The sequence below is a fragment of the Solanum dulcamara genome, chromosome 10 (assembly GCF_947179165.1).
Source record: "Solanum dulcamara chromosome 10, daSolDulc1.2, whole genome shotgun sequence".
NCBI classification, from domain to species: Eukaryota; Viridiplantae; Streptophyta; class Magnoliopsida; order Solanales; family Solanaceae; genus Solanum; species Solanum dulcamara.
This window is the reverse complement of record NC_077246.1, coordinates 61,232,093-61,246,437: the sequence shown is the minus strand read 5'-3', so window position 1 is coordinate 61,246,437 and position 14,345 is coordinate 61,232,093. Positions and strand designations below refer to the sequence as shown.

The 14,345-nt window shown below is 39.3% G+C and overlaps 1 long non-coding RNA gene across 1 annotated transcript; it reads left to right on the top strand.

Moving 5' to 3' along the window:
• Positions 1 to 6,803: 6,803 nt before the first annotated feature.
• Positions 6,804 to 9,191, top strand: LOC129871340 (uncharacterized). The gene is made up of 2 exons (XR_008762240.1): positions 6,804 to 7,431; positions 8,808 to 9,191. It is a non-coding gene; the product is annotated as an uncharacterized LOC129871340 (long non-coding RNA).
• The last annotated feature ends 5,154 nt before the right edge of the window (positions 9,192 to 14,345 follow it).

The window sequence follows — 14,345 nt, the reverse complement described above, 5'->3', positions numbered from 1 at the left end:
CAAGACACTGGCCTATACAGTCAAGAATCTCAAAAGGACCAATATAATGAGGATTGAGCTTGCCCTTCTTACCAAATCTCATTACCCCCTTAGTGGGTGACACTTTTAGCAACACTTGATCACCATCCTGAAATGCCATTTCCCTTATCCTACGGTCAACATATTCATTTTGGCTACTTTGAGCCGCTAGAAGCTTAGCTTGGATGCTGTTTACCTTTTCCTGAGCATCCTTTACTAAGTCCACCCCCAAAGGCTTCAGTTCTCTAGTTTGAAACCATCCTATGGGAGGCCCTATATCCCCTCCCATAAAGGGCTTCAAATGGTGCCATCTCGATTCTGGAGCGGTAATTATTATTGTAGGAGAACTCACATAAAGGCAAAAAATTATCCCAATATCTCCTAAAATCTATCACAGATGCTCTCAAAATATTTTCCTGCTCTTGAATGCTCCTCTCTGACTGTCCATATATCTTTGGATGGAAGGTTGTGCTGAAAGTGAGTTGAGTGCCCAACTCTTCATGCAAATTTCCCCAAAATATAAAGGTGAACTGCGTACCACAGTCTGAAATGATAGAAAGGGACACCCCGTGCAGCCTCACTATCTCTTTCATATAAGTTCTTCCCAACTGTTGTGCATTGTAGTCCACTCTAACCAGAGTGAAGTGGGATGACTTTGTCAATCTGTCAACCACCACCCAAATGGAATCATACTTCCCTAAGGTCTTGGGGATTCCCACCACGAAGTCCATAACTATCCTTTCCCACTTCCATTCAGGAATGGGCATCCTTTGGAGCAAACCTACAGGTCTTTGGTGCTCATATTTTACCTGCTGGCAATTCTGGAACTTAGCTATATATTCAGCTATGTCTTTCTTCATAGCCGACCACCAATATAGACGCTTCAAGTCTTGATATATCTTGGTCACTCCAGGATGAATAGAGTACCTCGAACCATAAGACTCGGTCAATACTTTCTAGATTAAACCATTTAACAAAGGAACATAAATCCTTCCCATGAAGTTGAGCACCCCACTTGCATCAAGGACTGCATCCTGGGACTTTCCCATCAATACTTTCTCTCTAATCTCATTCAAGTTCATATGTTCAAACTATTTGGCCTTAATCTCCTCAATAAAGGTGGGTCTTAGATCAACGTTGGCCATCACCCCACCCTTTACTAAGATGCCTAGTCTCATAAATTTGGCCTCCAAGGCTTGAATCTCAGGCCATTGTAGGCTCCCAAATAAGCCAGAATGCCTATGCTAATCGATTTTCAGCTTAATGCGGCTGCCATAACATTAGCCTTACTTGGATGATACTGAATGACAACATCATAGTATTTGAGCAACTCTATCCATCTTCGATGTCTCAAGTTCAAATATTTTTGGGTGAATACATGCTACAAACTGCAGTGGTCAGTATATACCTCACACTTGACACCATAAAGATAATACCTCCAGATTTTTAGAGCAAACACTACATCTGCAAACTCTAAGTCACGAGTCAGGTGGTTCCTCTCATGCATCTTCAACTATCATAAAGCATAGGCTATAAAATTCTTGTCCTGCATGAACATAACATCCAAACCTGAATGTGAAGCATCACAATAAATAATAAAGTCTTGACCTTCAACCAGCAAGGTCAAGATAGGTGTTGTAGAAAGTCCCACAAAACTCCTCACTCAGTCACATAGCTACGCTGAACCTAGTTCTTAACCGCTTCAATCTTTTGTTAGTCTACCATTACCCCTTCCTTTAAAATAGCATGACCCAAAAAGGCAACTAAAGGCAACCAAAATTCATACTTGGAGAATTTTGCATACAGTTTCTGCTTCCCCAAAACACCTAGAACAATATGAAGATGGACTGCATGTTCTTGTTCACTCTTCGAACATACCAGAATATCATTTATAAACACAATTACAAAAGAATATAAGAATGAATTGAAAACTCCATTCATCAAACTCATGAAGGTTGCAGGTGTATTGGTCAGTCCAAAAGATAGCACTAAAAACTCATAGTGCCTATGTCTTGTTCTAAAAGTTGTTTTGGGCACATCCTCAAGCCTAATCTTCAAATAATGATACCCAGACCCGAGATCAATTTTTGTAAAGACTGATGCACATTGCAATTGATCAAAAAGGTCATTAATACATAGCAATGGGTACTTATTCTGAATAGTGACCTTATTCAGTTATTGGTAATATATGCGCATTTTCATAATACTATCTTTTTTTTAACAAACAACACAGAAGCACCCTAGAGAGAAGCACGAGGATGGATAAATCCCTTGTCTAGAAGTTCTTGGATTTGAGCCTTAAGCTCTCACAATTCTATTGGACCCATGCAGTATGGAGGAATAGAAATTGGGCGAGTGCCTGGCTCCAAATCAATACAAAAATCTATGTCTCTATCAGAAGGCATACAAGGCAAGTCTGCAGGGAGCACATCTGAAAATTCACACACAATCAGAATAGACTATATAGAGGAAGATTCTATATCAACATTCCGAATATGGGCCAAATAGGCCAAACACCCTTTCCCTACCATTTTTCTATCCTGGAGAAATGATATGACCTTAGCTGGTTTAGACTTGTACACCCCTTCCCACTTTAACCTTTCCCTCCCCGGGATCTCTAGAGTCAAAGTCTTAGCATTATGGTTAAGCACAACATAATAGGGGGACAACCAAGTCATGCCTAGGATCACATCAAAATTAGTAAGTCAACCCAACTTTGGAAACCCATAAACATAACGGAACAAGCATGATAAACATGGGTGACTATGACAGACTCTCCAATAAGGATAGAAACATGGATGGGGGAATCAAGTACATCATAAAGTACATCAAAACTTAAGGCATATCTCACTGACACATATGAATAAGTAGAACCTGAATCAAACAAGATAATAGCCATCTGGTTACAGACAAGAATAGTACCTGTAATCACGGCATTAGACGCCTCAGCCTTGATCTTAATAGAAAGTCATAAAATAGAGACTCGTTATCCTAATAGGCTATCTCCCTGGCTGGATGCGCTAGTCCTCCACCTACACTACCATTATCTCGACCTCCATGGCCTCTTAAATTTTCTCCTCGCCTAGCTTGTGGACGTCTTCTACTGCTTCCACCTTCGCCCGTGGGTACCATTACCCTGGCCTATTGGGGTGATGAATCTGTACTGCGAGGGTGGGGACCCTAACTCCTGATGTGTCCTAACATTCCATAATTAAAACAATCGCTCTCAAGGGACGGCCTACTGCCTGAAAAAGATGCTCCTTGGCCCTCTTAAACAAGATGCTATTATGGAGTACTTGAAAAACTGCTACTAAAAGTGGGCAGTGCTGATTGAATCGGACAAGCTGCAATTGCTGGCCTGCCTAACCCTTTAGAATAAGATCCCTGAAAGTTACCTATACTCTTGGGCTTCTTAGCCAAAGCTTTGGCCTGCCCATCTCGCCTTACACCCTTTACCTTCTTCAAAAAATCAGTGACTTCATTGAAATATCTGCCCGATGAAGTCATATGAACTGACAAAACCTGCAACTCAAGGTTTAACCCTTTTACAAATGACCAGATTCCCTCCTTGTCTGTAGTTACCAACTGAGTAGCGTACCTAGAATGGATGAAATTTCACTTCATAAGCGACCACTGACGTACCACCCTTTCAATGCCATGAACTCATCATTTTTGCGGTCCCTCAAGTAGGTGACACATATTTATCCATAAACAAGGTATAAAAGTAGACCCAAGTAAGTGGGGGAAACATTGGCGAGCGACACTCCACATAAGCCTTCCATCACTACTTTCCCTCACCCTGAAGCTGGAAGGTCACAAATTCCACTCTATGCTGATGTACTATCCTTTGTTTTTGTAGCCTTTCATAACAATCAAGGATGAACTTGTGGGCATCCTCACTATTAGAACCATGGAAGACTAGAAGCTTAAGTTTTAGGAACTTTGTGAGCATGTCATGCTAAGTGCTAGTCATAACTGGACCAATAAGTAGTCTGAAGAAGGCATTAGTGCCTACCACCTCACCTACCAATGGTGCTGCAGCAACAAATGGGAAAACAATAGGAGCTGGTGCTGCGAGCATGGTGGGAAGGGCTATAGTGCCAGCCAACCCACTTAAGAATGCCGTAATCTGCTGGGCTAATATCGAGTCCAAAGGGGGAAAATCGGCTGCCCCGACTTAGGCATCCTCCACCTGTTCAACAGTCTCCCCTTCCTCCTCTAAGTTTTCCACTGATACATCCTAGGTTGTGGGAGGGACCTTATCTCCTACTACTTCTTTACTGGAGCCTCTCCCCTAACTGGTGCATCTCTTCAATAGCCTCTACCACATCTCCCTCTCCTTCCCCTGCCTCAATTGCATCCTCTCACAGTGGGTTTCTCTTTTGGTTCAATAGGAGCCACGGGCCGAACACCATTATAGCGATTGTTTACTATCTGCGGACAAGGGAGTGAAAGAGGTTATATACCAATTTGGATTACCAATTCTAATTGGAATCAAGTCATAGCACGAGGGAAAAGAAGATAGAGAAATTTTCCTAAAGTCCTGTAGCCTCTCGAATAAAAGCACATACATCTCTGTATAGTTCTGTAAGACTTTACTAGACTCATTTTAGTGCAACGAGATCATCGAACCTAAGGCTGTGATACCAACTATGTCATAACCCTGACCTGTTGTCATTCGCACCCCTACTAACCCTCTGGTGGGAGAGCCATTATTAAATCCCTAAACTAACCACACTCGCAAGACATGAGACATTTAAAGATGCGGAAGCAGGTTTATAATAAATAAATGGTTGAGTTCCCATAAACTCAGAAATATCTAGTTATCAACCTCAATTATATGGAATTAACTCATAGGAATTGAAAGTTGAATGTACCAAAACTCTAGAAAAATATCAAGTTTAGGAAGGGGATGCAATCCCAATAAGTCATAAAATAAACAATGTTTAAAAACAAGTCCTAGAAGAAGGACTAGAGTAGGAAGAGTCCACGACAATCTGAAGGAATTTTCTCACTTTAGACTCTGGCAACTAACAGTCTTCTATTCTATCTCTCAGCAGCCGTCTGAATATGCCCTGCACTCAACAAAGGCAGAGCAAGTGTAATATCAGTATACAAAATCAAGAGTGTACTAGTAGGATCACGCGACTAGCTAGTAAGTGAGTCATGGACAAGTAAATACTGCACCATAAGCACATATATACAAAACAGACCCAACCTATATCATCTCCCAACTAGTACTTAGCATTATCACAATTCATCATTCTTAATATCATGTAAATTCACATAAAGGTCCTCTCATGGGACTTGCAATCACAAGTCTATGTGTTGGAATGTGGCACCCGATCCAAGGTTGTGTTGGAATATGACACCCGATCTAAATATGTGTCAAAACTGAAACCTAATCCAAATGCATGTCAGAACATGACATCCAATCCAAGCATACAATTTAACCACAATCACAATGAATAGACAAAATATCATGGCTATCAAGAACAAGTTCATTACACATCTTAGCCCGTAAGTAATCGTTCCACACAGATTATTGCATGCTTCTTTATTCATATATACATATGCATATAGTGGAGTACTTTAGCAAGTACATGAATAACATACAGGAAACAAACCATCACCTACCTCGAAATCAAAATTTGGTAACTCTTAAGTGCATGAGCTTTCCCTTTCCTGGTTCGTTCAGCTTGTTCTTGATCTAAAGACAGTAAATACATACAAAAGGTCAATATAATGGCCTAATTTACATGAATTATAACATAATTCCCCTGTTATACCAACCCATGACCCTAACCCCCATCTAGGACTATTTCCCACTATTAGTTTTCGTTCAAAACCCTCCCCAATACCCACCATAGATTATGGGTTCTAAGAAACAAATTATAAATTTAGGGAGTAATTAACTTACCTTTGGCACTAATTGTGGTGGAAACCAGCAAGAATTCACCATAGGTTGCTTCTGGTCTCTTAAGAACGAAATAGAATGACTAAAAGCTGTTTTGGGACTTTATCCCGACTTTTAGTCACCCCTATCCCACCACAGCATGACCATCTCTCTCTGGCGGCCCAGCCCTGGTGGGATAGGCGAAGAGAGAGAGCTCGTAAAGAGTCTCCAAGATCCACCTTTTACAACACACTCTCTTCTCAAGATGCCTTAAAATATACCTTTCACGCTAAGATCGATTTCGGGAGGTTTACTCACCCGAATGCAATTCTGTAAAGCCGTTCAGGCTCCAAATCAACTTGGTTATCAAGTGACCTAATCAAATTAAAGGGTAATCCCCCATCCAAATCCATAACACCCTAGACTTTCCTTGACTCAGTATTCATCCATGTCTAGCCTAGGCTCTAGTTTTTCGAAATCACTACCCAAGCTTTTCTGGGTCAAATTCCTTTCTTATTGGCTTATCCGTAACGACAAAAGTAGGTCGTTACATGGATACATCATTTTCGTGATATATAGAGATGTTGGATACATCATTTTTGTGATATATAGAGATGTCGGATACATCACTTTACATGATGTATTGGTCGAATACATCACTTCATGTGATGTATCAGGATGTACATGTTGTATCCAAAAAAGGAAATTTGTGTAACTTTTAAAAGAGTAGAAATAAAGTGTAATCAAGAGGAATAAAAAAATGGCAGTCCAATGCAATTAAGCTTCCGCTATGCGCATGACTATAAAATTTAGGTAAAATTTACTACGAACAACACCCAAAAACCCATTTCCCTTTTTTAACAAATACAACAACAACACCGACCCACTGACCCAGCAACCCTTTACCCATCTTCCTCCCAAACAAAATAATTCACCATGTACACTCATCATACGCGTACACCTCCGAGTATACGACCAGCACACCCCGTACTTGTCTTCATCCAGAACAAACCCAACGAGCCCTAGCAGCTAGCGTGTTCCTCTTCTCTCTTCCATCCCTTATCCTCCGTAGGATGGTTCTCGAAGGTGTCCAGATGTTGCAATCTCCTACTTCGCTCTCCCTTCATCTTGAAATTGATGGATCCCATTCTCAAATCCATTAAGAATTTGTTCCAATTGGAACTCGATTCGGCATATTCCTTGGTTCGAATTTGAATTTTGAATTTTTATCAGATTTCCCCTCCAATTTTGACCTAATTTTCCCATATAAATTCCCCTGTATTCACTATTTTGGGGACAGCTGGAGGACTCTTTAAGGGCACACGGTTCCATCACCTAAAAAATAGGATTTTCTCATCCGAAATACAAGGATTCATTCTCTAAAACAGAGTAGTTTTCTATTTCTTTTCCTTGAATTCAAATCTCTTTTGATTGATCGCCGGAGCTCATTAAATTTGGCTCACAATGGTGGAAGGCTTCCAAGCTCGTCGTCATCCAGTGTCACTGCTCCGAAAAAGGTAACCTTTTCTCCTTTCTTCCTTCATTTATGGGCTGATTCAGCATTTAGTTGAGTAGCTATGCATCTTGTTATATCGTATATTCCAGATTTCTTTACAGTGGAACATTAGTTTACTTGATTTATCTCCTTTATCTAGACTAGATTTCAGGTTATGTATACGATTCTCTGTTTATTTTGCTCGAAAATACGTTGTAGTGTTTGTTTGGAATCTATTCACGTGCTTTAGTTTTTCCCTGTAAGTATTTTGGGATTGTCTAGATGTTAATCCTTTGAGAAAAGTAGTTAGATTTTTCCTACTTTATTCAAACTTTCGAAGTTTAAAGCTTTGTCTACTAGAATAGCTACTGACCTATTTGTCTTCTAAATTTGATGAATACGAGTCCTATTTATTTGTTAAACCTTGATTTAGAAAGCGGTTATTCATTTGTTTGAACCAATTTGCTTCATATTACATACCCCTACTGCATATGTTTATTCACTGCTTAACATGTCTTCATGCCCAAAGTTTATTTTAGTTTTTTTATTTTTTCGTTTTGTGTTTGGTTCAATCCCGTGAAATTCATTGCTTCATATGTTGAAAAGAGTTTGATTTTCAGTGTGAGCTCTTGTAGCTCAAGTTTGCTCTCTGAAGTGTTATTTAGGATTCAAGTCCTCAATTTAAATCCAAGCATTGCTTCATGTATTGAAAAGAGAAATTTTTTCAGTGTTGAGCTCTTGTAGTTTGCTCTCTGAAGTGTTATTTTAGGGTCATGTCCCCAATTTAAATCCAAGCCATCCTTTTCTAACTGTTTCGTTCTTTAAGCTCATCTTAATAACTTAATTATTGATGTCATCTTGGAGATAATTGTTTTGTTTTGTTACTTTTCCTGTAGTGTGTTTTAGTGCTCAAGTTCCTTGTCCATTTATTTAAACATGTCTTTATTTTGGTCAACTCAAGGATTGAATTTGAGAAGCATGAACAACTTCTTTAAAAAATTTCCTTGGTACAGATATGCGAGTGTTTAAGTTCACTTCGTATACATGCTCTGCTTGTTTCATGATCGAGCTTTTACTTTGATTATGAATTAATGTGAAAATTTGGAATGTATTCTTTTTTCAAATGATTCTGATTTATTGTTCTACCACAACTATGGCATAATTGCTGGTGATTTTGTTTTATAAATGCAATGAACTTATGGACTGGTCTATCATCCTTGTTTGGCTAATTTCATTTCATCATGGCAATGCTTCTTTTATATGTAATTAACTTGTTTTCTCTAAATGATCTAAGCTTACTGTCTCATTTTTGTTTAATCATTCAAAGAGTCTTTTATATATATATTAATTCTTATCTTTTTCCTCTGCTACATGTGACATCAATCCAAGTCTATTCAGGACTTCCTCTTTGCATTTTGTTGGGTTGAAAATCAACACTTTTTCATCGAGCCAGGCTCATCAATCATCCGAAGCAAAAGGAAGCTGATATGCATGCAAAGGAAGCCAAATGACAGGTTTTGGGAGGCAAGAATTGAGTTTTATACCTCAGTATACATTGGATATACATTACATACAACAATATACATGATATATAGTGATTGTATACATAGTGATACAAGGAGGAAAATGGACCAAAGCCCAAAATGATTAGCAGCTGAAAGGCCTAACTCAATCCAGGAGAATAGAACCTGACTTTTGGGCCCAAAATAGTCCACTTTGGACATTTGTTAAATTTAGATATTTATTTCTTAATTTATTTAATTGTTATTTGTTAAATTCTAACTTTAGCTTTGGTTTAACTTAAATTAGATTCCCCTAAAGATGAACCAATTTTGTTTTGTGATGATTTAATGATTTTATTAATCAAATAATTTTTACTCAATTAGTCATTTGGCTAAGTTTATCTCATTTTCAACCGTTTTCAATTGTCCAAAATTTCCCTTTTTTCAAGTAACTCAAAATGCCTTTCTTTTATCTTAATAAATTTTTCTTGAAGTTAGTTAATTAGTTTTTCAAATCATCGGACAACCACATGTTAGCGGTTGTTTTGAATGCTAACATCTACTCAAAGTGAAAATTTGAATTTTTATCCTTTTTTTTAAATTTTTTTAGACGTAAATTTGTTAGGGTCTTTTAAATTATGTTTTCTTAATTTCTTTAAAAAATTAAGTGGCGACTTCTTTTTTAAAATTAATTTTTTTTAAAAAAAGTTAAAATCAATTTTAAACTGTCGTTTCCGGACATAACAACTCCATGTGGAACATGTCTGCAGATGAAGCCAATGTCCTCTTTTTCGACCTTGGCAGAAGTACTTTGTTGATGAATTCAAAGTGTAACTGGTATTGACCTTTTAGGAACTTCTTTGGAATATCATCACAGTTTAGGTCAGAAAGTTTACCTGCTTCCAAGATGAATTTGAGATGATTTATTAACAGAGGCAATTCCTTCTCGAGGCACCCTTAGAATCTCCCCCATGATCTGCCCACTCAAATGAAACATAATCCCACCCACTTTAGTGGTCAAAATACCATCCTAAGTGAAATCAATGTTATAATAGAATTTACACATTTCCATCTCATGAAGAATGGCAACATGCCACTCAAAAAGGTGAGTCCAACCTTGAATTTTGACCATATCAACCAGTCCTTCATACCTAGTTTTGCTCTGGTACCAAGGTAGAACACTTTTTCAATGAGAACCTTTTGGGTTTTCAGAGCTTGTACACTTTCATCTTTACTCAACGCCTTATCAAATTTCCCTTTCTTAGAAACTGGACCTAGTCCACATTAGAAAATGGAATAGGTTCAACAGTTACTGCCTTTTTCTTTTACCACTTTGTTTTTTTACTTCTTTTCAATCCTTGGTTTTTCCTTTCTTTTCCCTTTCACAGACTTTTTGTGTAAGACCCAGAAGTCGGAGAGTTGGAACCAACGATGAATTTCTCAAAAATATGATCTGTCTTCAATGTAACACCCCCCAAAAATTCTTCACTAAGATTCGGACCCTTCTTCGTATACATGTAGGATCGAACCCGACTTTTGTGAAGTGTATGCATGAGTTAAGATGAGTTCCCAAGTAATTGAAAAGTGTTAGAGGTGATGTGGGGTCACAAAGGATCCCTAGAACCAAGCTAAGTCCAAAGAATTCGTCTTGGCTAAGTTTTAGAATGAGTCCGTATAAAGGGTCGACTTCTAATGACCATACCTTTTGAAATATGACGATTTGGGTGGCCCATGACCTATTAAATTAAAGATCTTCGAGTCTTCTATCCAACGCCGCCAAGATTGTAATTTTTGAAGTTTGGAGTCAAAAGTTATAACTATCCTAAGACGGACTAGTACTGCAGGAATTTCAGACCTGAGTGACAACTGCTGGAAATCTGGGCTTGGCACCGCAGTGGCACGACGCGCCACTATCGCACCAGGAACAAGCCTCAGTAGTTTGGTCCCTGGCGCGGCGCGCCACTATCAGATGTGCAGGTTTTAAGCCTATATTCGACTTGGCGCCGCAGTGGCGCGATGCGCTACTATCGCGTCAGGAGGATTTTAGCCCGTTTTTCCAGATTTTCGAAGAAAGGGCAAATTGGGCATTTCCCAAATTATATCTACACACTAGCCTTGGACATTTTTGGACCATTTTTGAGTTCCACTCTCTCTCTAAAAGCCTTAGAAATTCCCTCTCTTCTCCTTCAAATCTTTCTCCAACAAAGATTGCCTTCAAGAACTTCAAAGAGTCAAGCTTTCCATTGAAGACCTAACATCAAGGTTTCTTCAAAGTCATCACCAAGGTATGTAAGGCTACTCAAAGCATGGGTTGAGTTCACCCATGTGCCCTACGTCTTCTTTGAGATTTATTGTTCATAAGAATGAAGTTATTGATAGAGTTAGGTCCAAATAAGTCCTTTTCATCTATTACCCTAATTTCTATTATGTTGATGTTGTGGAGTCAAGAAAGTGATGTGCTACATGTTGGTATGAGTTGATTGAGATGAGAGGTCGAACATATATTGTTAATTTCCTAACTATGTTGATTATGATAAAGAATGTTAATTTTCTTAAATATGTTGCTTATCTTGAATTGTTGATTTAAAACCTTGGAGTTGTGATGAGTCCCAAAAGATTTGTTAAATGAATGGGGGAACGATTGGATAGGTTTGTATGTTTTTATAAATGCATATTTAATCTACTCTTGAAAGATATGATTGAGGTTGATCAGATAGTATGATTGGGAGAGGTTTGATTGTGATAGAGTTGATGAGTTGACAAGGTTCTAAGTGAGACTTGTCGATATGATTTGATTGAGTTGATTGGATGGAGTTTTATGAGCGTTGAGTCTTAGGAGGAGTATCGAGCACTGAATTGGGTAAGAGTAAGTAATAACTCGAATCCAATAACTACGTCACCAAATATAAAAGGGAATTGAACCGTTAAAGTCGGATGCTTCCTCAAAATTATTGTCATGACATTATAGGACTTGGTTGGATTGGATCCATGATTGGTTGATTCGTTCATACCCTGGCAAAGTATGAACAGATGCGGCAACAACGTCGGTTTGTTGTACTATCACTGGCTCATAAGTGATGGTTGTCGGATAAGAGAAACTCCCATAGAGGTCTTGATATTACTCTGAGTCGGATTGGGTTGAATTGTATGTGAATGATCCCGTCTAAATCGTATTCATGTTTAGGCTTAGGACACTTGATTGAGTTGTTCTTTCTCTTGAGTTGAGATTTCGAGTTGATTTGATTCTTCCTTGATGTTTGTTTCATTCGGCCATTTTACATACTCGTACATTCTATGTACTGACGCCATTTGGCCTGCATCATTTCATGATGCAGAGATAGGTACTAGAGATCATCAACCAACGAACTGTTGAAGATCTTCTCACTTCCAACTAGTTGGTGAGTCCTCCTAGTTTCCGGAGGATACCGAGATTATTCTTGTAGTTTTGTTTAATGTCGTTTATTTGATTATTGGTAGCTATGGACTTGTCATTGACACCTCTTGGATTGTTGATGGAGACTTCATAGACTAGAGTGTAGAGTGTTGAATTATCCGTTTTGACTAGTTTTATTCTAATTAGTTACTGATTGGGTATTTGTTTGGCCTTTGGCCCTAAAATTATGAATAGTATTCTTATAATAGAGTCTTCCGTCGATAGAATGTGATTGAATGAAAGTGTGACTGGAGTAAGTGGTTTTCTTGAAGGCTAGAAATGACTTTCGAGTGCCGGCCACGTTTAGGGTACCCTCTCGGGACATGACAAACATGGTATCAGAGCACAAAGTTCAAGAGTCCTAGGGAGTCTATGAAGTCGTGTCTAGTAGAGTCTTGCTTATGGGTGTGTTGTGCACCACCCTTATAATCAGGAGGCTATAAGACATTAAGAATTGTTTCACTTCTTTCATACTCTGAATTCGTGCGATATAGTTAAACTCTATAAAACTTCCTTTCTAATTCGTGCGTTTATACGTTACAAATAATGCCTCCTAAACATACTGCTAGCCAGAGGAATGCTGATGACGTAGAGATGCCACAGTCAGAGGTACGCCCATCGAGGGCTAGGGGACGACCTGCTAGGTATGCCGAGGCACCTCAAGTGCCTACTACTCCGCCTACACCAACTTCGGAAGCAGATTTTTGAGGAGCGATCGCTATGCTCACTCAACTAGTGGCTGCTCGAAATGGTAACCAGAGTTCGCCAATTCTTAGCTCTAGTTCCCAAGAGCCGTTTGCTGCCACCAGAATTAGAGATTTTCTGAGAATGAATCCGCTGGCATTCACGGGTTCTAAGGTTGATGAAGACCCCCAGAATTTTATTGATGAGCTGTGGAAGATCCTAAAAGCTATGCATGCTACAGAGATCAAGGGGGTTGAATTGGTGTTTTATCAACTCAAAGATGTGGCAAATATTTGGTATAACCAATGGGAATAAGGTAGAGGTGAGGATGCTGAACCTTCTATGTGGGATGAATTTGAGGGAGCCTTTCTCGATCATTTCTTTCCCAGAGAATTGAGGGAAGCGAAGGTGGAAGAGTTTGTGAATCTGAAACAAGAAAGTATGACCGTTAAGGAGTATAGTCTAAAGTTCATCCAACTGTCCAGATATGCTCCAGAGATGATCCCAGATATGAGGTCGAAGATGAGGAAATTTGTCTCCGGTTTGGAAAGACATGTGAAGAAGTAGTGCAAAGCGGCATTGTTAATCTCCAACATGGATATTTCAAGATTAATAGTGTACGCTCAACAGGTGGAGGATGAGAAGAGGAAAGATAGAAAGGAGCATCTGAGTAAGAAGGCAAAATCATCGAGGCATGAGAATGAACAGAGGCAAAACAAGGGCAACAGGTCTTTCTTCCAGAAGAGGTCTTCCAACTATGCCTCATCTACCGCCAGTGCACCTATGCCGCAGAACAGGTACGATCGGTAGGGATAGAGTCACCAGAATTTCAAACTCTAATGTTCTTAATCCCAGGCTAGCGTGGTTCAAGGTTCGCAAGGGAAGCCACTATGCGGCAAGTGCGGTAAGCTCCACTTGGGAGAGTACAGAGTGGGAAGGGTTGGTTGTTATAAATGTGGCCAAATGGACCATTTTCAGAAGGAGTGTCCAACATTGGGGAACAGAGCCCACTATTCTACCACCACACCACCAGTTAGAGGTAATCAGAGGGGCACTACTTCAGGTACGAGCGGAGGTACAAACCTTCTATATGCCATGGGTAGTCGCCAAGATCAGGAGGACTCCCCAAACGTCGTGACAGGTATGGTTCGAGTCTTTTCTCTTGACTGTTATATTTTGATGGATCCGGGTGCCACACTGTCTTTTATGACTCCTTACGTGGCAAGTAAATTCAATAGAATTCCTGAATGTCTTTGTGAGCCTTTCTGCGTAGCTACTCCTGTCGGTGATTCTGTTTTAGCTGAGAAAGTCTATAGA